We start from the raw sequence: 21,704 nt of genomic DNA, 5'->3' as shown, positions 1-21,704 counted from the left end.
TGCAGCCCTCTCCGAGAGGGCTTTTGCTGCCTTGCTAACACGACGGTAGCTATCGCTGAGAGAGCTACCATAGCCGTTGAAAGACGGCCCTGCCTTGCCGAGAGGGCTGGGCTTTCCGAGAGGAGACCACTAAGAAGGAGTTGCAGCGGTGGGGGCTTCCCGTGAGGGGGAGTCTGAAAGAAAAGCAAGATCGCTACGGGGTAAACAGCGTAGTTCAAAATTTTGAACTTACCCCGATCCCGGCGATTGGATCAACGTCGAAATTAAATCATTCACAAACAAATAAATAAATCTAACCTTTAGATTATCGAGTCGTTCGCGGATTCGAGCCGTCCAAGCGTCCGGTCTCTAACTCGTGATACGCGGCACGCGTCCATTGGCAAGGAGAGCGGAATAGGAGTGCTAATATAGGGCATAATTTGGGCATCCCATAAAGGGCTATATATAGGGAGGCAACCTCCTAGGGTTTCCCAAACCCTAGGGGACATGGATTGGGCTAGCCCATTAATCCTAGTCCAACTAGAAATTAAAGTGGCCCAAATTCATTTATAAATATGTGGCCCAAATCTAATTCAAGCCCAAATAATTAATATTTAATATTTGGCCCAAATCTTATTTAGCCCAAATATAATATTTATTATTTAATATTTAACCCAAATCTAATTTAGCTCAAATATTTAATTTAATTTAATATTTGGCCCAAATACTTTATTTGGCCCAAGTATTAAATTAAGCCCAAATTATTAAATTAGAAACTTCTTTCTAATTTAATCATTAAGTTAGAAACTTCTTTCTAATTTAATCATTAAGTTAGAAACTACTTTCTAATTTAATCAATTGCTATTTTAGGAAACTTTTTCCTTTATGACGACCCCTCGTCATATCGACGTCATTACGTCTGTTTGTTCTTTTCCCGTGAGAACCTACGACGGCACAACTTCTTGCCGAAGTGTCCCACTTAACCATACGTCCGCTTTCCTAGTTTAAGCCAAGGACCGTGCCTATTGCGTATGACTCATTAGGCTTCCGAATATGTTGGCAATGTGCCGGTATAAACACATAAGACAAGATTGGCCTCTAGCAAGGCGTCATGCCTACCCAATTATTCAGAAGGATTCATAATCCGCAAATAACCTTTCACGAGCATGGTTACCGTGTAATTCAATCCTCTCGTCAATGCATCTTATGTGATCTCAAGTATGGCGATGTGTTGCTTGATAATGATCACATGAGTTTTCTTCGGTCTTTCGGATATCTTCACTTAATAGAAAGTGAATCAATAACTCCTTATTGATCTCCTTCACCATGGCCATGGATTTAAAGTGAATATCCACCGAAGGCGCCTTAGATACATCATTCTCTATCAAGGGATAGACGAGTCCCATCTTGGCTATGCACCCATCTCCATAAGCCTCATGATATACCCAACGATCGCCCACATGCAGCCTTTGTCTAGGCCCATCGAAACGATGTCAAAGCATACCAGTCTTCTTATGAGATGACCGTGACAACCTTAGGTCCAAGGATTAGTTACACCCATCTCGTATGAGAATTTCATCAACATATAACCAAAATGGATTCTCATGGCGAGTCATGTCCAGTGACACGTTCTCCAACATTGGTCACCTATGTACTTGTCTAGGCATCCCCATGCCTATGGGTGTGAGACCCCCATTGCTATCACATAGCAAAAACATAGCACATACAAGTCTTACCGCAATTGTCAATGTCCATTCTTGACATTGCTACGACTTGGGACGTTTAATGATGTCTATAAACTGTGATGCATCATCTCACATCTTTATAGATTATTCACAGTATACATCATATGGACTTCTATCTAGTTTCATTCGGTTATTACAATAATAACAAGAAACTAATAGAATGACTTCTTGTGAATTTGAATAACTCTTTATTCAAATAATAACATGATTACAATTGTCAGTGTACAACATGCCCAATCTGATTGGGTCTAGAGCACCTACACTAACAGAGTCCTCTCTAATAGGCTTAAAAGCTTCTCGAAGAGATACTGCCAAGAGAGAAAGATCTCTCGGAGAGGCTTAAAGCCTCTCCGAGAGAGGGAGAGGGAGAGAGTTTCTAGAAGCTCCTAAGCCCTCTTCTCCTTTATCTTTTTCTCCATTATATTGTTAGTGTAGGTGCTCTAGATCCAATCAGATTGGGCATGTTGTACACTGACAATTGTAATCATGTTATTATTTGAATAAGGAGTTGTTCAAATTCACAAGAAGTCATTCTACTAGTTTCTTGTTATTATTGTAATAATAATGAAACTAGATAGAAGTCCATATGATGTATACTGTGATTAATCTATAAAGATGTGAGATGATGTATCACAGTTTCTAGACATCATTAAACGCCCCAAGTCGTAGTAATGTCAAGAATGGACATTGACAATTGCGGTAAAACTTGTATGTGCTATGTTTTTGCTATGTGATAGGAATCGGGGTCTCATACCCATAGGCATGGGGATGTCTAGACAAGTACATAGGTGACCAATGTTGGAGAACGTGTTACTGGACATGACTCGCCATGAGAATCCATTTTGGTTATATATTGATGGAATTCTCATACAAGATGGGTATAACTAATCCTTGAGAACATGTTACTGGACATGACTCGCCATGAGAATCCATTTTGGTTATATGTTGATGGAATTCTCATACGAGATGGGTGGAACTAATCCTTGGACCTGAGGTTGTCACAGTCATCTCATAAGAAGACTGGTACGCTTTGACATCATTTCGATGGGCCTAGACAAAGGCTACAAGTGGGCGATCGTTGGGTATATCATGAGGCTTATGGAGATGGGTGCATAACCAAGATGGGACTCGTCTATCCCTTGATAGAGGATGATGTATCTAAGGCGTCTTCGGTGGATATTCACTTTAAATCCATGGCCATAGTGAAAGAGATTAATAAGGAGTTATTGATTCACTTTCTATTAAGTTAAGATATCTGGATGACCAAAGAAAAACTTATGTGATCATAATCAAGCAACACATTGCCAACTTGAGATCACATAGGATACATTGACAAGATGATCGTATTACACGGTAACCATGCTCGTGAAAGGTTATTTGCAGATTATGAATCCTTCTGAATAATTGGGTAGGCATGATGCATTGCTAGAGGCCAATCTTGTCTTATGTATTTGTACCGATACATTGCCAACATATTCGAAAGCCTAATGAGTCATAAGCAATATGCACGATCCTTGGCTTAAACTAGGAGAGTGGATATATGGTTAAGTGGGACACTTCGGCAAGAAGTTATGCCGTCGTAGATTTTCATGGAAAAAGAACAAATAGATGTAATGACGTCGATATGACGAGGAGTCATTATAATGGAAAGAGTTTCCTAAAATGGCAATTAATTAAATTAGGAAGGAGTTTCTAATTTAATAATTTTCTATTTGTTGGAGTGACAAATAGGAAATAAAATATATTTGGGCTTAAGTTAATATTTGGACTAAATTAGATTTGGGCCAAATATTAAATTAAATATTATATTTGGACTAAATTGGATTTGGGCCAAATATTAAAATAAATATTATATTTGGACTAAATTAGATTTGGGCCAAATATTAAATATTATATTTGGACCAAATTAGATTTGGGCTAAATATTAAATATTATATTTGGGCTTGAATTAGATTTGGACCAAAATATTTTATTTAAACCTCTATAAAAGGATTTGGGACATTTAATTATATTTCTAGTTGGATTAAAATAAGCCTACTTAAGATTCTAATTAAATTAGAATTAATGGGCTAGCCCAATCCATTAAGGTTTTAGAAACTCTAGGATATTTCTATATAAATATCCCTTTATAGGTTGCCCAAAATGGTAGTGAGTTTTGGTGTCATTTTTCAAGAGTTGAAAAACGTATTACCGTTCACTCTTTCTCATTTCTTTTAGCATCAATTTGAAACGTAGGCGTTCTTTTCCGTCCATACACAAGCCGCGAAAAGGAGAATGAGCTAACACTCCTATTCCGCTCTCCTTGCCAATGGACGCGTGCCGTGTATCACGAGTTAGAGGCTGGACGCTTGGACGGTTGAAATCCGTGAACGACTCGATAATCTAAAGGTTAGATTTATTTATTTGTTTGTGAATGATTTGATTTCGATATTGATCCAATCGCTAGGATCGGGGTAAGGTTCAAAATTTTTGAACTACGCTGCTTGCCCCATAGCGATCTTGCTTCACTTTCATATATAGCCTTGGACTTCTCTTTTATTACACTTTCACCCCTCCCTTAAGTTTGGTCATTTGCATTTTAGCCCCTATATTGGCTCTTTTGCCATATAATCGTGGCTTCTTCTTGGGAAATGTGTCCTAGCTCGAGACCACTTTTGGGGTTCTCCCACCTTGGCTTATTAACCAAAATACCCCTAGGCATCCAATGATCAAAATACCCTAGATGTCTAATGACCGAAAAAAACCTTAGGTAGACACTCGGGAATTCTATGGCATAATAACAAGAAAAAAGAATACTTGATTGATATAACTAGGATTTCAATCATAAAATTCTTTAACATTGAACTCTCTTAACTTTATTTCATTTGAAAGAAAGTTGAGATTATCAAAATGAGATTGATTTTGAATTCAAACACTTAATTTTATTTCTTTTGATTTCAAGATTTATTTTCATATATTAAAAAACTTGTGTCATTATCAAAACTCTTTCAATACTCAAGAGTAAAATATGACCCTTGACTTCTTAGAAGTCCCTTATGACCATTCAATACCGTTAACAATTCAGGGTTATACAAAAATTATTCTAAAAACTATTCCTGATCTGATTGTTTTCAGTGTCATTAGCCTCACCTCGAGGCGCTCGCCAATCTCATGCCCTATTTCCTGAACATCCAAGTCCTAGGGCTTTCCCTGCTGTTAATTCAAAAATTTTATTAATTAATTTTTTGAAACTCACTTTTGGGCTCTCTAGACCACTCAAGGCCCTTTAAAAAAAACTGAAAATCTTATTTTTTTGAACACCATGTAATACTAGGTATTACACACTCCAAGCCTGACATTATGTCTGGTTTCAACATATTCGAGGTCCTATGACCTCTAGGTTGGACATATCGTCCTCCTTGCCAACCTATAGCTAATGCTTCATTGAAGAATATTATCTCTAGAAAGCAATCCCCTAAAATGCTTCCTCCTCTAAAAGGCTATAAGCCAAGTAGAATCCATGTCTGAGATAACCCATAACATATTATCTCTCTCTCTCTCTCTCTCTCTATTTTTCTCTCTCTCACTCAAAATAGTCCAAAGATATTTCACATTGCTTAATCACTCTCTCGCACATCACATTTACATTCGCTAACTTTGGCTCAACATTCTCTACCTTTGCTTACAACTCTTGGAGCCTATTGTTGGCCAACTCCAGCTTATCCGTTCCTTGGATGGTTTTGTAACTACAAATTAGAGGGCCTAGAATTTATTTAGAAATTATTTAATTGCTTATTTGATTTTTGGCTTAAGAGAGTTGTCAATTAAATATTTAATGTGGCAATTTAGAATTTTTAATTATGTGGAAATTAAGTGCAATGGCATGAAGGTAATTCTAGAGTTTTAAATAATAACAACTTTCTATTATTATGAATTATTTAATTAGAGATATTATGTAATTGGGAGAATCCATACATGAGAAGGTTTAGGTTTGAAATCTCCAAGTTAATTAAGATTAAAGGACTCCAAATTATAAAAGGAGAAGGAGATGGGCTTTTAAGCCTATTTCTTTATCTATATAAAGGCACATAAGCCATAGTTTTCTTCACACCGCATGAGGAACAGAGAGCCAAGAAGTCTGTGAATTGCAGAAGTTGCTTTGCATAGGAGATTTCTGGTTGAGATCGTGTGAGTCAATCAAGATTTATCGAGGCAAGTATCTTCCCTATAATCCTTTCCATTACAGATACATATTAGTTTTTTTTCAGATTATTCTAGTTCTTCGTTGTAGTTTTCAGATTTATATCAATATGCGAAGATGTGTATATATATATATATATATATATGCATATGGTAGAGAAGTTATGAGCAAGTTCTACTACTCTTTCTCCATTTTGGATTGAAAGTTTTATTACTCCTTCTCTATTTTGGATTGCGAGTTCTATTACTCCTTCTCCATTTTGGATTGTGAGTTCTATTACTCTTTCTCCCATTGGGAGTGCAAGTCATATTATTTCTTCTTTCTTTTGAGTTGCAAGTTCCTTCCTCCTTTTATTTCTTTTAGAGGCAAGTTCTCATATATGCATAATCTTTATAGTGATTCAATCAATTATTATCTTTGAATCATCCTTAAAGTTGTCTCATATCAGTTGGGACTTGTTTTCCCAAGATGTTATTTAGAATGGTGTAGTTTTGGTTGAGTTTTGAATCAAATTAGAGTCCCTATTAGCGTTCATGTTTGTAAAAAATAATTGCAGATATCTGGATGAGTCTTCCCATATCCGAATGAGTTAGCTTGTGTATGTGAGTGACATTTGGATGGGGCAATGCCTATTTGGATGAGTGAAAAGGTTTTATGTGAGAGACATCTGGATAGCCTCAAGCGTATTCGAATGGCCTTAGTAAGATATCCGGATGGCTTGTATCACATCCGGATGTGTCCAGTGCTTGTTGTGAGTAATATCTAGATGCCTTGAGTCGTATCCGGATGTGTCTAGCTTGTTCTGTGAGTGATATCCGGATACCTTGTATCGTATCCGGATGTGTCCAATATATTTTCAGTGTGATATCCGGATGGTTCCTCATACATCCGGATAGTCAAGCTCAAACATGTATGCCATTTCCTTCTGTCCGGATAGGTCAAGTTCATATCCGGATGCCTCTGTTATAGAATTGAAGAATCATATCCGAATGGCTCCTGTAGCATTCAAATACATTAGTGAGGTATCCGAATGACTTAAATCATATCTGGATGTCCTAGTTCATATTCGAATACATCGCAACATATCCGAATAGCTTCTAATTCAAGCGCCAGTGTATCCAAATGAGCCTTCTTCATATCCGGATGTCTTCCATCATATCCGGATATCCTTCCTGATATCCGGATGGCTTTTCCAGAAATCCAATTAAACTTCCAGCACAGCTTAATTCAAGTTTTATTCAAATAAAAATATTCAATACCTCCAAATATTGAATTTATATGCCAAAATATAACAAGTTAATCATGCCCATACCATAAAACAAAATTCATAGAATCTTTGTATTCCAATTTATTGAAGATCAGACGACATGTTTAGTATTTATATGACATGATCAGCATTATTACGTGGCATTATGTGCATACATTCTGGTATGAGCATGGAGCATGACTTTATATGGAGCACTTCATATCGTGTGCTAGCATGTATGTGAGCATTGCATTGCAGTATGTGTGCCAGGCAGCTAGTCTGCGGGGATCCCATAGTTTCAGTTATAGCTTAGATATGAGTTGCTCGCTTGGTAACGACTAGGGGGCTAGGGGCATATTGCCCACTATATATGCTTACAGTTTTTATGTATGCAGGATTCAGATCAGTCAGGTATGTATTATCAGATTATGTGGGCCTAGGAGCCAAAATTGCATACCTGCATTTAGTTTATAATTTATGTGCATTACATTTTTGTGAATGCAAACAGATAGTGATTATATTTAGTACAAGTTTAGTAAGTAATTTATCAATATCGATATTCTTCGATTCAACTTCAGTTATTCTTTCTAGCTTATTACTTGCTAAGCTTTGTAGCTCAACTTATACTCTTCACCATTCTAGATCTTAGCGGGGAGTACCAAATGTCGGGCTTAACAGCAGTGGTTAGTAGTGTATGTACGTGGAGCCACTCAAGATCAAAGATATCTAGGAGTTTTATAGTGTCATGTCAGTCTAGGATTATTTTATATTTCAGTTGAGGGATTTTCCCTTAAACATAGGTTATGGTTTTACATTTATATTGACTCGGAGTTTTTATTTCAGTTTGATTGAGATGTTCAGTTATGGTATCAGATTTTAGTTTGTCAAAAAGTCTTATTTTATTTTATCTATTTTTCCCATAACACCTCTTCTCGAGTAGTTCTAGGAGAGGGGGTGTTACAGTATTGGTATCAAAGTAGTGTTTTTGAGAAGTCTCCCGTACACACATAGGATGTTGGGTAGAGTTAGGACTTGTGTCCGTCAGTTAGATAAGTTGGCCCAATTAATAGTAATCTAACCTTAAGGGGTGATGTAGGAAGATGAATAGAAGTGGACAACCCCGTACTAGCAGTCAGGCTGCTTCTATTCCAGACAAGGTTCCAATATCCACCCCTGGTTCACCAAGGGAGTCTAGAAGTGATCTACGGTAGGGGATGGCCGAGATGCAAGGTATGTTAGTAGGTCTGATAAGGGTGGTAGATGCCCTGGCTGCTAATCAAGTAAGGAAACCATAAGAAACTGGAGGCAGTGGAGGCGATCCGCCAGTCGCTCCAATTGCTCCAGTTGTGGAGGTAGATACAGGAAGTCAACTATTAAAGGATTTCATAGCCTTCCGACCAACAGCGTTCCATGGAACCACAGATGCAGTAGTAGCAAGGAATTGAATGTTTTCGATAGAGAAGCATCTCCGATCTATTGGTTGTATAAGCGATCGTCGAGTGTGTAACACCTCGTATGCTCCAGTGAATTAAGTTCGAAATTTTAAATAAAAGAGGCATTAATTAATTTTGTAAATCAATTTTATCTTCACTTTTTTCTTCCTTTGAAATGAGCTAAGAACATTATTTCCTTTAATTTTAGAATAGTAAATCCTTGTTCCACACGTATGGAAAGAATGACTCAAATTGGTAACTTTCAAAACTCATTATTGCCATGTACTTTGGGATTCCATAACTTATACTCAAGTGTCCAAAATAATACCACGTAGAGAAATCTCCTTTGTAATGAGGACAACTCAAGTTCACATGTTCTTATACTTGATGTTTAAATATGGAAAACCCAATGTACGAAGATATGAACCATAGGTCTCTTAATATCGATGATTACAAAAATAGTTTGAAAATACGTGACTCCACTCAAGAATTAATCACCATTTAATCTTCCTTATATCCTTATGGAAATGAACTCTCCGGCGACCAACTTTTTTAGTAGAAAATGTAAAAATAGTCTTAACTTATTTTCCTTCTTGCAATGATAAACGAACTTGGGTTGGAATAATATTTCTTTTAGAATTTAAACATGGATCGTATATATGATACTTAAAAAGTTACCATATTTAGATTCTTTAATTTCCTTATAAAGATTAAATCTTACTATGCCCAAACAAAAATTGTAGTACAACAAGGTGGTTATTTAAAAGCTTGGTTTACAATAGCATATGCTTATAAAACTTAGTAGAAAATGTGTTAAGTTGCTACTTTTCCTCTGTCATTACCTGGGGTTGAGGTACCTACCACATCTGTTGCATCTGGAATGTTGAATATTCCAAGGGTATAAACATCTAGATTAGATACAAATATCTATGTGAGATGACTCATTATTATAGTGCGGGCAAATGCATTATGCAAAATGTCATGAAGTAATGACGGTAGTGACGCCAAGGTGTTGCAACCACCCTCGTCGGCCATCATGTCATCATAAAGCCATAGTCATTCCTGACTTGGAATAGTGTGGTCCAAGACCACGTACATGATGCATCCCATCTCAAGTCACTAGCCATGAATGTGGTGATGTGTGCTCAAGTATATAAAAAATGCAATACAAAGGTAAATAAATGATATGCTAGCCACCCAAATGTAAATACGACATGTGAGAGATGTGGGAGTTCACAAATATGAGTCACTCACTTCAGCGATTTGACTAGGGTACTGTTTGTGACACCCGTAACTTACTTACAATGTTAACAATAATAATAATATTCGAATGAACTTTAAGGTTTAGTGCAGAAAAACTGGAGAAACCAGACTTTTATAAACTTAAGTAAAGTTTTGAACATAATAAAATTCAAAGCATGTTTTGTGTAAATATAAAGTTTGACATGGAAAACATGGTTTCAACAGAAGAAAGAAAGACTTCACGAAGATGCTTTATAGTAATAGCATATATAAAAATTTTTGGAGCTTAAAGCCAAACTCATACTTCCTTTAAATTAAATAAAAATCGAAGACATGCTTTATAGCATACATATAGGAAAAGATCAGAGTTCAACCCCAATAACTTTGTTTCAAAAGGAAAACTAAAACTTAAATTCTTGAAAATTCTTTTTCAACGAGCCACCACGCTCCACATCCACATCCCGATCTCCTCATTCATAATCACCTAAGGGGGAAACATAAGGGGTGAGATTACACAAATCTCAGTAAGTACAAAAGAACTTTCAAACGTATTTAAACATGACATAAACTTGCAACATGAACATATAACATAAGGGGACACGATAAGTTCTACCAACTTGTAGGGGTAAGAACCTCCGTGCGTAGCGTTACTAAACCCCGGTCCCATAACTTGCTTGAGAACATGAAACTTGCTTGAAACATAATAACATGAGGGACCACATAAACATGATTCATGAGCGTGCTTAAACATCATAGACAATTCATAGTGTACTTACCTCAACTTGGTTGGAAAGGACTCAAATTTTCTAGCGAGACTATTTTGCTCCTGTTTCTACACCAAATTTGTTCCTTTTTTTTTTTGCAAAATTTTCCCCTCACTCTCTATCACAAAATCATCTCTTCTGATTCTCTCAACCTTGCCCAAATTCTTATAAAACTTGTGAACTACCTTAAGACCTATTTATAGACATTTTCGACCAATCATGTTTTGCCACATGTCCCATCATTATGAGACCTCATTATTACCTTCCATGTGTGGCTAATAAATGCTTGCCACATATCCTTAAGGATAAGGTTTGGAAACTTTTGCAAACTTAGAGGCTAAGTAAGTTTTTCCCTGGCCAATCATGCGATGCCACCTTAGAGGGGTCATTATGAGCCATCATGTGATCTTATCTTATCTTCTAAATGACCAACAGAAACTTGTCATGTGTCCTTATATTATGAGCCTAACATGCTTAATTAGATTTTCAACACTTCCATCATTACATCTCACATAGTTTAATTCATTTTTCTACATTTTCCATCATAACTCCCACATGGTTAATTGATTTTCTACATTTCCCATCATTACACCTTTAACTAGTTAGCTATATTTGGTTACCTTAACTACTTAGTATGAGATATTTTGATGAGATATTTTAAGGTCTCAAGAATTACACCTTGGCCCGAACTTTTTTGATAATTTGCACTTAGGCCTTTGCAACTTAGTCCTCGGGCCATTTTTTAATTGCATTTTAGCCCCCGAAGAAAGGATAAATTATGCTAATACCCCAAAATTTTAGGTAAATTACACTTTTACCCAAACTTCAATATTTACGATTTTGCCCCTGGCTCAGAAACTGAATTTTTGACTTAAGACTTCCACAATCCCTTGAAATGTCCTATTTCTTCAAGTATTCGAATCTAAAAGTCTCAAGTATTACATCATATTTGAGTCTAAAAATCTTGAGTGTTACACTATTCACGGTAGCTTGTTGCATTTTCTACATAAACCAAATATTTTCGGAAACCAAATATTAAATGTTTTTGCATAGGATTGTAAATAATAATTAAATGCATATTTCTAGAAAATTTCAGGTAAAATGGAGCTTGCACGCACCCCCACATACCACTAGGAGAAACCCCCATGCGCTTGTACGCGCAGACAAATCTGGCACGTGCGTTGCACACCTCGATCATCTTCCTCGGCAGCGTCCAACGCAATAGCGACCAATCCTCTGTTTTTTACATTTTTCTCACTCATTTTAACTCATTTTTGCTCCCCGTTTGATCCTAAATCTCCCTCTTTCTTTTCTCTATATGATTATAACTTAAAATTTAACTTACCATGTTGTTTCAGGTGACCCATGCCCAGTTTCTGACGAGTGCTCTTACGACTCCGACAACCATTTTTCTCCCTTATTTTCTAGTGAAATCACTCCATCTTGCTTTTAGAATACTCCCCACCCTCCTAAGAATAGGATTAGCCCCTCAAAATAGCTCAGCCTTGCCTTAATTCCTTAAGTTTCCTTCATCCTTATCCAAAAGCTCAAATTTATGGGAGAAATGGGCCAATCTCCTTCTTCCACCTCCTTTGCCACCTCAAGCCTATTCTTGAGGGTTCATGATGGCCACTCCAGCCGGTGGTTGGCTCATTTGGTTACTTCAGAGAGTTTCGTTGAAGGTTTTCAATAATTGCACGTTGGTCCAAAGTTTAGTATTTTTACACTTTGCCCCCCTAAAATTTTGAGATTTTAATCATTTGCGTAGCTTCTTAACCCTTGAATTCCTTAAAAGAGGTTCCTTTCACCATTTAAACATTTTTATGATATTTTGAGAAATTACGTTTTTACCCAATTTTTCTTAGAACAAAGGTTTGAGTCCCAAATTCTCGTGGCTTCTTTGAACATTTCTTATCTATTAAATTTCCAGAGTTTATAAATGTCTTGGGTATTATAGAGTGCAACTTAGCACATTCTTATTCAAAGGCGATGCTGAGAGATGGAGGGAGACTACCTGCCAGAGGTTTGGGAATCGGGATCCCACAAGGGTCAAGTTCCAATAAGTGTTCAATGATACTTATTGCCCGGTATGGGTCAAGGAGCAGAAGGTCTATGAGTTTATTGAGTTGGTGCAAGATACCAAGACAGTGGCCCAGTCTAAGGCATAATTTATAGCCCTGTCTCAATACACCTCAAAGTTGGTGTCCACTAAAGCAAAAAAGGCCGGCAAGTTTCAGAGAGGATTGCGTGCCGATATTTGCCATTTTTTTGAAGGATCTCAGAGTGTGGATTATGCCATAGTAGTCCAAGAATCATATGCTATCAAGAGAGATCATAATGAGTGAAGGATGGCATAAGTGGCCAAGAAGTGAGAAAGTACATCTCAAGGCTCATCTTGCAATAAGAAGAGAAAGTGGACGGTCAAACTAGAAAATAGTGCAATGAGTAATCCAAAATGTAATCAGTGTGGGAGAAAGCATGGAGGACAGTGCCTAACGGGGCAAAATATATGTTACCAATATAGCTAAGAGGGGTATAGGAAGAGAGATTGTCTGAGGTGCTAGTGGAAGGTGATTTCCCAGATGTTTTCCCTGATGAGCTACTAGGATTACCTCATCGAAGAGAAGCGGAGTTTACTATTGAGTTATTTCCTAGTACACAGCCTATTTCTAAGGCTCCATATCGAATGGCACCTAATGAGTTAAAGGAATTGAAGGCCTAGTTAGAAGAATTAATAAAGAAGGGTTTCATTCGACCCAGTTTATCCCCGTAAGGGCACACTAGTATTATTTGTGAGGATGAAAAAGATGGATTTTTGAGATCATGTAATGATTATTGCTAATTGAATCAGGTGACAATTAAGAACAAGTACCCCTTACCACGAGTGGATGACTTGTTGGACTAATTGCGAGAAGCTAAAGTCTTCTCAAAGATAGATTTGAGGTTGGGATATCACCAAGTGCGAGTCAAAGATGATGATATTCAAAAGACTACTTTCAGGACACGATATGGACACTACGAGTTTGTGGTGATGCCATTTGGGTTGACGAATGCCCCAGCTGTTTTCATGGATTTGATGAACCGAGTTTTGCGTGAGTACTTAGATCACTTCATTATTGTCTTCATCGACGATATTCTAGTTTACTCACTGATGTGCTAATATTTTCTACATATTTTCTATACCATTCTTACTTGATTTTATGCTTAATTCTTATGCTTATATATGTTTTCTATATTAATTTTAGGTAATTTATTATGTTGATAGGATTTGAAGGAAAACTGAGAAAGAAGAGCAAAAGTAATGGATTTTCACTACTCAAGGGTCCGATTAAAAATAAAATCTGTACCAATTGGAATGTCAAAAAATTCTAGAAAAAAATATATGTGAGAGATCTATATGTCTAATTTTATATGCTTCAAACGGTGTGTAAATCTCAATTTTCTACAGAAAGTTATGGCTATTGGAGTGACAGAAGGTCAAAGCTGTCAAAAATTCAGCATTACCTACCAATTTTGAATTCCATTTTCTCCAAGTTGGGCTGGTTTGTAGATGGATTAAGAGGCCTTTTAAGGGTTATTTGGGCTTCCTATTTCATGAAGAATTAGGCCCAATTGGACCTAAGAAGCCTAGCCCAAAAGTTTAATTAAATTAAGCTCATATCTTACAAAAATCCCTAAATTGTAATTCTTTGATATTTTGAGGTATTATTTTGTATTGAGTATGGGACCTAAACTTTTGAGTGGACATGAGTGGCATGAAACATGGAAGAGGAAAACATGCAGAGGAAAACATGGAAGAGAAAAACATGGAGGTAGGGTATCCCATGTTTTAAGGAGAAAATTAAGGACAAGAAGAAATGAATGAGTATAAATAGAGAAGGAAGGCTAAAAAATTGGAAGAGTTGGAGGTGAGAGAGCTTGAAGGATTGGAGAATTGGAGCACTCTTGGTGGAAGATTTCTTCAAGAATTGGTGATAACATTTTTGAAGAAGGAAATCCTACACATCAAAAGAGTTTTATTCTCTTCTTCTATTTCCTTTAAATTATATATTTATGTTTATTTGTTTTGTTATGGATTACATCATTTGTAATATGAACTAAACTCTATAAGTAGGGTGTTTTGACGCAGTCTAATTATGATAATTTGATTTTTATGGATTGATTTTCTTTATTCATGGAAGTGTTTATTATTATGCTTAATGCTATCAAATACTTGGCCAATATTTGATTGATATGTTGATATAGATTTAGATCGAAAGGAAAAATCTATAACTTGATCTAGATAATAAACACCACAAGAATATAATTGGAACGGAAGTAAAAAATTTGACTTGTGTGGTTAATTATCATTCCATGATTAATTAAATTTGGATTATAAACCATTTAAGTTAAATTGGATTAATTAGGTGAAATCGAAATACCATAGGGCTCTCCAAATCTTGAAACTCTCCATATTTACTTTGTGTGTTATTATTTTCTTTTCTTAAATTAATTCCCCTTAATCAATTGTTTAACTAACATTTGGGTTAATATAATTTGGTAATTATCACCCAATCCTCGTGGGAATGATAGTCTACTCACTACTCTATTACTTGTGCGATCCGTACACTTGCAAAAAATCACCATCACTCACCTAGTGTGGAGGAGCATATAAAACATCTTACTTTGGTACTACAGAGGCTTAGGGAAGACCAACTATATGCTAAGTTCAGTAAGTGTGAGTTTTGGTTCACTTATATTGGATTCCAGGTCATGTGGCATCTGGAGACAATATTTTAGTGGATCCAGACAAGACTAAAGTAGTTATGGATTGACCGAGACCTATGACAGTGACCGAGATACATAGTTTTCTAGGTCTTGCAGGCTATTATTGGTGATTCATTGAGGGATTTGCTCGTTTATCTTCCCCTATGACTAAGTTAACAAGAAAATGATAGAAGTTTGAATGGAATGACGCGTGTGAACGTGCTTTCCAAGAATTGAAGCAGAAGTTGACTACTGCACCAGTTTTAGCGATACCAAGAAGTGGAAAGAAATACTCCATTTACAATGATGCCTCTTATTCAGGATTGGCTTGCGTATTAATGCAAGAGGGTCGAGTTAATGCCTATGCCTCAAGATAATTGAAGAAACATGAGATGAATTACTCTACTCATGATTTGGAGTTGGCAGCAGTAATATTTGCATTGAAGATATGACGACATTATTTATATGGTGAGAAAGTTGAAATTTATACAGATCACAAGAATTTACATTATCTCTTATCTTAGAAATATTTGAACATGAGGCAAAGATGTTGGGTCGAGTTATTTAAAGACTTCGACAGTGAGATTCTATACCATCCAAGAAAGGCTAACGTAGTAACTAATGCTTTGAGTCGGGGATGAGCTTCTATGGTTACGATGATGGTTCAAAAATGGAGGTTATTGGAGCAATTGAGTGCTCTATCTATTTCAGTCCCAGAGGATAGTTCAGTGATGAGTTGCGCTTATATGAGGGTGCAACCCAAGTTATTTGATTTACTCAAGAACTAGCAATAAAAAGATGAGAAGTTGGCACATATTTTTATCAAATATTGAGAAATTTTCTCTTTTAGGATATACTCTACGGAGTGATGGTATACTCTTATTTCAGGGACGTATTTGTATACCCGATGATGGAAATCTTAAGCAGGAGATTTTGAATGAAGCACACAAGAGTTGTTACACTATTCATCTAAGTGTTGCGAAAATGTACCACGACCTAAAGCGACAGTATTGTTGGAGTGGTATGAAGAAAGATGTAGCCAAATATGTTTCATAGTGTTCAATATGCCAGCAAGTTAAAGCGGAACATCAGAAACCCGCAAGTTTATTACTTCCATTACCTATTCCAGAGTGAAAGTGGGATAACGTTGCGATAGATTTTGTGATGGGTTTACCCAGGACGACTAGAGGTTATGATGCTATATGGGTGATTGTCGACTGTTTGACTAAATCAGTCCATTTTCTGCCTATTAAGAAGACTTATCCCTTGAATATATTTGCAAAGATCTATATTGAAGAGATTGTGAAATTACACGGTGTTCCATCTAGTATTGTATTAGATCTAGATTCCTCGTTTTACTTCTCACTTTTGGGGAGCTTTACACGATGCATTTGGATCTCAATTGAAGTTTAGTACAGCGTTTCATCTGTAAACAGACGGCCAGTCAGAGAGAACTATCGGGACTTTGCAAGACAAGTTGAGAGTTGTTTTTTAGACTTCAAAGGTAGTTGGGATGAGCATCTACCTTTTGTAGAATTTGCCTACAAATAATAGTTTTCATTCAAGTATTGGAATGCCACCATATGAGGCTTTGTATGAACGACCGTGTCGATCGCTGATATGTTGGGAAGAAATTGGTGATATGGATTTATTAGGTCCTAAAATTGTTGAGCAGACGTTGAAAAAGTTATGCAGACAAGCGACGACAAGAAAAGTTATGCAGACAAGAAAGTTGAAATTGTTGAGCAGACAACACAAGACAGACAGAAAAGTTACGTAGACAAGCGACAATGAGACCTTAAGTTTGAGATAGGTGACCATGTTTGGTTGAGAGTTATGCCTATTAAAGGAGTTCGAAGATTTGGTATAACATGGAAGCTTAGTCTCCATTACATTGGTCCATTTGAGATTCTGAAACAGATAGGGACTTTGGCATATGAGTTAGCTTTGCCACCCCGATTATCTCATGTTCATAATGTGTTTCACGTTTTGATGTTGAGGAAGTATGTGGCGGATCCTCAGCACATAATTGATTTTCAGACTCTTGAAGTTGGAGAAGACTTGTCTTATGAAAAGATACCTACCAGTATTTTAGAGCGAAAAAAAAAAAGATTTTGAGGAACCAATCAATTCCTCTTGTAAAGGTGCAATGGTAGCGACACTCGTCAGAAGAGACAGCGTGGGAATTAGAAGAAGAAATGAGGCGTCTTTACCTCTCGTTGTTCGAGTAACCAGGTACGAATTTGGAGGAACAAATTCTTTTAAGGAGTGGGGAAATTGTAACAACCCATTAGAGGACCTAGAATTTATTTAAAAATTATTTAATTGTTTATTTGATTTTTGGCTTAAGAGAGTTGCCAATTAAATATTTAATGTGGCAATTTAGAATTTTTAATTGAGAGTATAGCATTCAAATGGCATTTAATTATGTGGAAATTAAATGCAAAGGCATGAAGGTAATTCTAGAGTTTTAAATAATAATAATTTTCTATTATTAGGAATTATTTAATTAGAGATATTATGTAATTGGGGGAATCCATACATGAGAAGGTTTAGGTTTGAAATCTCCAAGTTAATTAAGAATAAGGACTCCAAATTATAAAAGGATAAGGAGATGGGCTTCTAAGGCTATTTCTTTATCTATATAAAGGCACATAAGCCATAGTTTTCTTCACGTCGCGTGAGGAGCAGAGAGACAAGAAGTCTATGAGTTGCAAAAGTTGCTTTGCATAGGAGATTTCTGGTGGAGATTGTGTGAGTTGATCAAGATTTATCGAGGTAAGTATCTTCACTGTAATCCCTTCCATTACAGGTTCATATTAGTTTCGTTTTTAGATTATTCCAGTTCTTCGTTGTAGTTTTCAGATTTATATCAGTAAGAAGAGATGTATATATATATATATATGTGTGTGTATAATAGTGAAGTTATGAGCAAGTTCTATTCCTCTTTCTCCATTTTGGATTGCGAGTTTTATTACTCCTTCTCCCATTGGGAGTGCAAATCCTATTATTTCTTCTTTCTTTTGAGTTGCAAGTTCCTTCCTCCTTTTATTTCTTTTATAGGCAAGTTCTCATATATGCATGATCTTTATAGCAATTCAATCAAATATTATCTTTGAATCATCCTTAAAGTTGTCTCATATCAGTTGGGACTTGTTTTCCCAAGATGTTATTCAGAATGGTGTAGTTTTGGTTGAGTTTTGAATCAAAGCAGAGTCCCTATTAGCATTTATGTTCGTAAAAAATAATTGCAGATATCTAGATGAGTCTTCCCATATCCGGATGAGTTAGCTTGTGTGAGTGACATCCAGATGGGGCAGTGCCTATCCGGATGAGTGAAAAAGTTTTATGTGAGAGACATCTAGATGGCCTTGGGTGTATCCGGATGGCCTTAGTAAGATATTGGGATGGCTTGTATCACATCTGAATGTATCCAATGCTTGTTGTGAGTAATATCCGGATGCCTTGAGTCGTATTCGGATGTGTCTAGCTTGTTCTGCGAGTGATATCCGGATACCTTGTATCGTATCCGGATGTCTAATATATTTTCAATGTGATATCCGGATGGTTCCTCATACATCCGGATAGTCAAGCTCAAATCCGGATGCCTTTCCAAAAATCCAATTAAACTTCCAGCACAGCTTAATTCAAGTTTTATTCAAATGAAAATATTTAATACCTCCAAATTTTGAATTTATATGCCAGAATATAACAAATTAATCATGCCCATACCATAAAACAAAATTCATAGAATCTTTGTATTCCAATTTATTGAAGATCAGACGACATGCTTAGTATTTATTATGACATGATCAGCATTATTACGTGGCATTATATGCATACATTCTGGTATGAGCACGGAGGATGACTTTATATGGAGCACTTCATATCGTGTGCTAGCATGTATGTGAGCATTGCATTGCAGTATGTGCACTAGACGGCTAGTCTGCTGGGATCCCACAATTTCAGTTATAGCTCAAATATGAGTTGCTTGCCTAGTGATGACCAGGGGGATAGGGGCATATTGCCCACAGTATATGCTTACAGTTTTTATGTATACAAGATTCAGATCAGTCAGGTATGTATTATCAGATTATGTGGGCCTATGAGCCAAAGTTGCATACCTGCATTTAGTTTACAGTTTATGTGCATTACATTTTTGTGAATGCAAACAAATAGTGATTATACTCGGTACAAGTTCAGTAAGTAATTTATCAATATCGGTATTCTTCGATTCAGCTTCAGTTATTCTTTCTAGCTTATTACTTGCTAAGCTTTGTAGCTTACCTTGTACTCTTCACCATTCTAGATCCTAGCGGGGGAGTACCAGATGTGGGTCCTAGCAACACTGGTTAGTAGTGTGTGTACGTGGAGCAGCTCAAGATCAAAGATATCTGGGAGTTTTATAGTGTCTTGTCAGTCTAGGATTATTTTATATTTCAGTTGAAGGATTTTCCCTTAAACATAGGTTATGGTTTTCCATTTATATTGACTTGGAATTTTTATTTCAGTTTGATTAAGATGTTCAGTTATGGTATCGGATTTCAATTTGTCAGAGAGTCTTATTTTATTTTATCTATTTTCCCCATAACACCTCTTCTCGGGTAGTTCTGGGAGAGGGGGTGTTACAGGTTCTCTTGAACCGACGCAACACATGAATTCAAGCTTGTCTCTGTTATTCGCTGCACCTTCTTCTCCTTTTCTGCGTAGCTTCTTAAACTAGTGCTTTATCCACTGGCGCCTATTGCCCAAGGGTGTGGAGTTTTATCCTCATCTGTCTTACCATTAAAACCTTGTCGCGAAATATCAACTCAATGACCAATTCCCCAAGACGCCTTTAATTCACACTTGTTGTGACCCATTGCATACTCTTATTTCTGCTCAAGGCAACTTCTTAGGGGACCACCCCTCTAATTGTCCCCTCAATGCATCCCATTCACCCTTATCAACTTTAACTTGAAGTTCTTTGTCATTGCATGTGGGCACTAGAGCTATTTGCAGGTTCACCCCATTTTATTATTCAAGACATTCTTTTTACATCAACATAGCATTCAACCTTTGGTTCGCCTCGCAGCTTGCCACATTTCCTTATATTTTCTGCATATCTTCACAAGCTTGCACCTCGTCTACTTGCACCTAGTGCCAAAAACATGACACCTCATCTACAACTCTTCCATTTCCTTATCAAGAGTGATGCTTGTCATGTCACCGTGAGACTTTATTGCGCCTCATTTGGGGCTCCTTTTCAACCCTTGTTAGCCTTGTGTGGAAGCACACATTGACAATTACCTGTTGTGAAACAATCTATAACTGTAAATAATATAACATTAGGGTTGAGTGAATCTTGATTTCTGGCCCTAGCAACAAAAATCCATGAGCACACCCCAATCAGGCCTCGCTCACTAATATGAATGCTCTTAAAAATCTTTCTCGTGGATCCTTGCTCACCCTACAGTGACATGGTTAAATACTCTAGCCTCGCCCTAGCCTGTGGCTTGGCTGTGTTGTCATCACCAAATAAGTGTAAGCAAATCCAAATTATCCCTCATGCCTTGCTCATCTATGCCATCTCCTTAGCTTAATCCTCCTAGTCACCTCCATGACCCCTCATCCGTGCACGATTGTTCTCCCTTGCACTTAGCTTGGCTTGAGATCCCTTGGCCTATCTAATTGAGTTGCATAATTGGGGCAAGTTCTGACTTATCTAGGGTCAACTCCCTCACGTTCAATATGCTATTCCCTTTGACTTTCAATTAAAGACAAGAATAGGGAGCCATTATTGTAGCCTAGCCCCCAAGACAGTTCCCCCCAAAAAAGTCCATGAGAAGTGTGCTCACAATCGAACAAGCACTCATCAAGATACCCCTTTTGGAGCTAAGGGAAAAAGAAGGAAAAGAGGGCAAGGAGACCAAGGCCTTGTTGGGAACCTTTTAGTCGCGAAAGGAAGCCTTGCTTGATAGTCTTTTGCGCATGCAAAAAACACCCATCAGAAAACTTGAAGAGTCATCGTGAGACTTGAAGAGTCATTGGAAGACTCCAGACCCATCGGAAGACTTGAAAAGTCTTCAGAAGACACCTAACGAAAGATGGTTGTGGAAGACCCCCAGCCATGCAAGCATGATGGGCATCTGCATCCAGCCACATGTGGCCCCGAAGACCTAAGTGCATGCCCTAACATGCGAGCATTGAAAGACCTGTGCGTACTTAGCTCGCGGGTACCCAGGTCTCCCGAAGACCCTGGTCCTGAAGAGTTTTTCCAACTAGGTCTCCTGAAGACCTAAGTGCGCGCCTTAGTGCACCCATGAGGCCCTTGTCGGGCCCCATGTGCTTCCTAAAGCGCCTACACAACCTTTAAGGTGCCTGTGTGGC

Source organism: Diospyros lotus, chromosome 7 (genome assembly GCF_014633365.1).
Source record: "Diospyros lotus cultivar Yz01 chromosome 7, ASM1463336v1, whole genome shotgun sequence".
Taxonomy (NCBI): Eukaryota; Viridiplantae; Streptophyta; class Magnoliopsida; order Ericales; family Ebenaceae; genus Diospyros; species Diospyros lotus.
Note: the sequence above shows the minus strand (reverse complement) of the source record.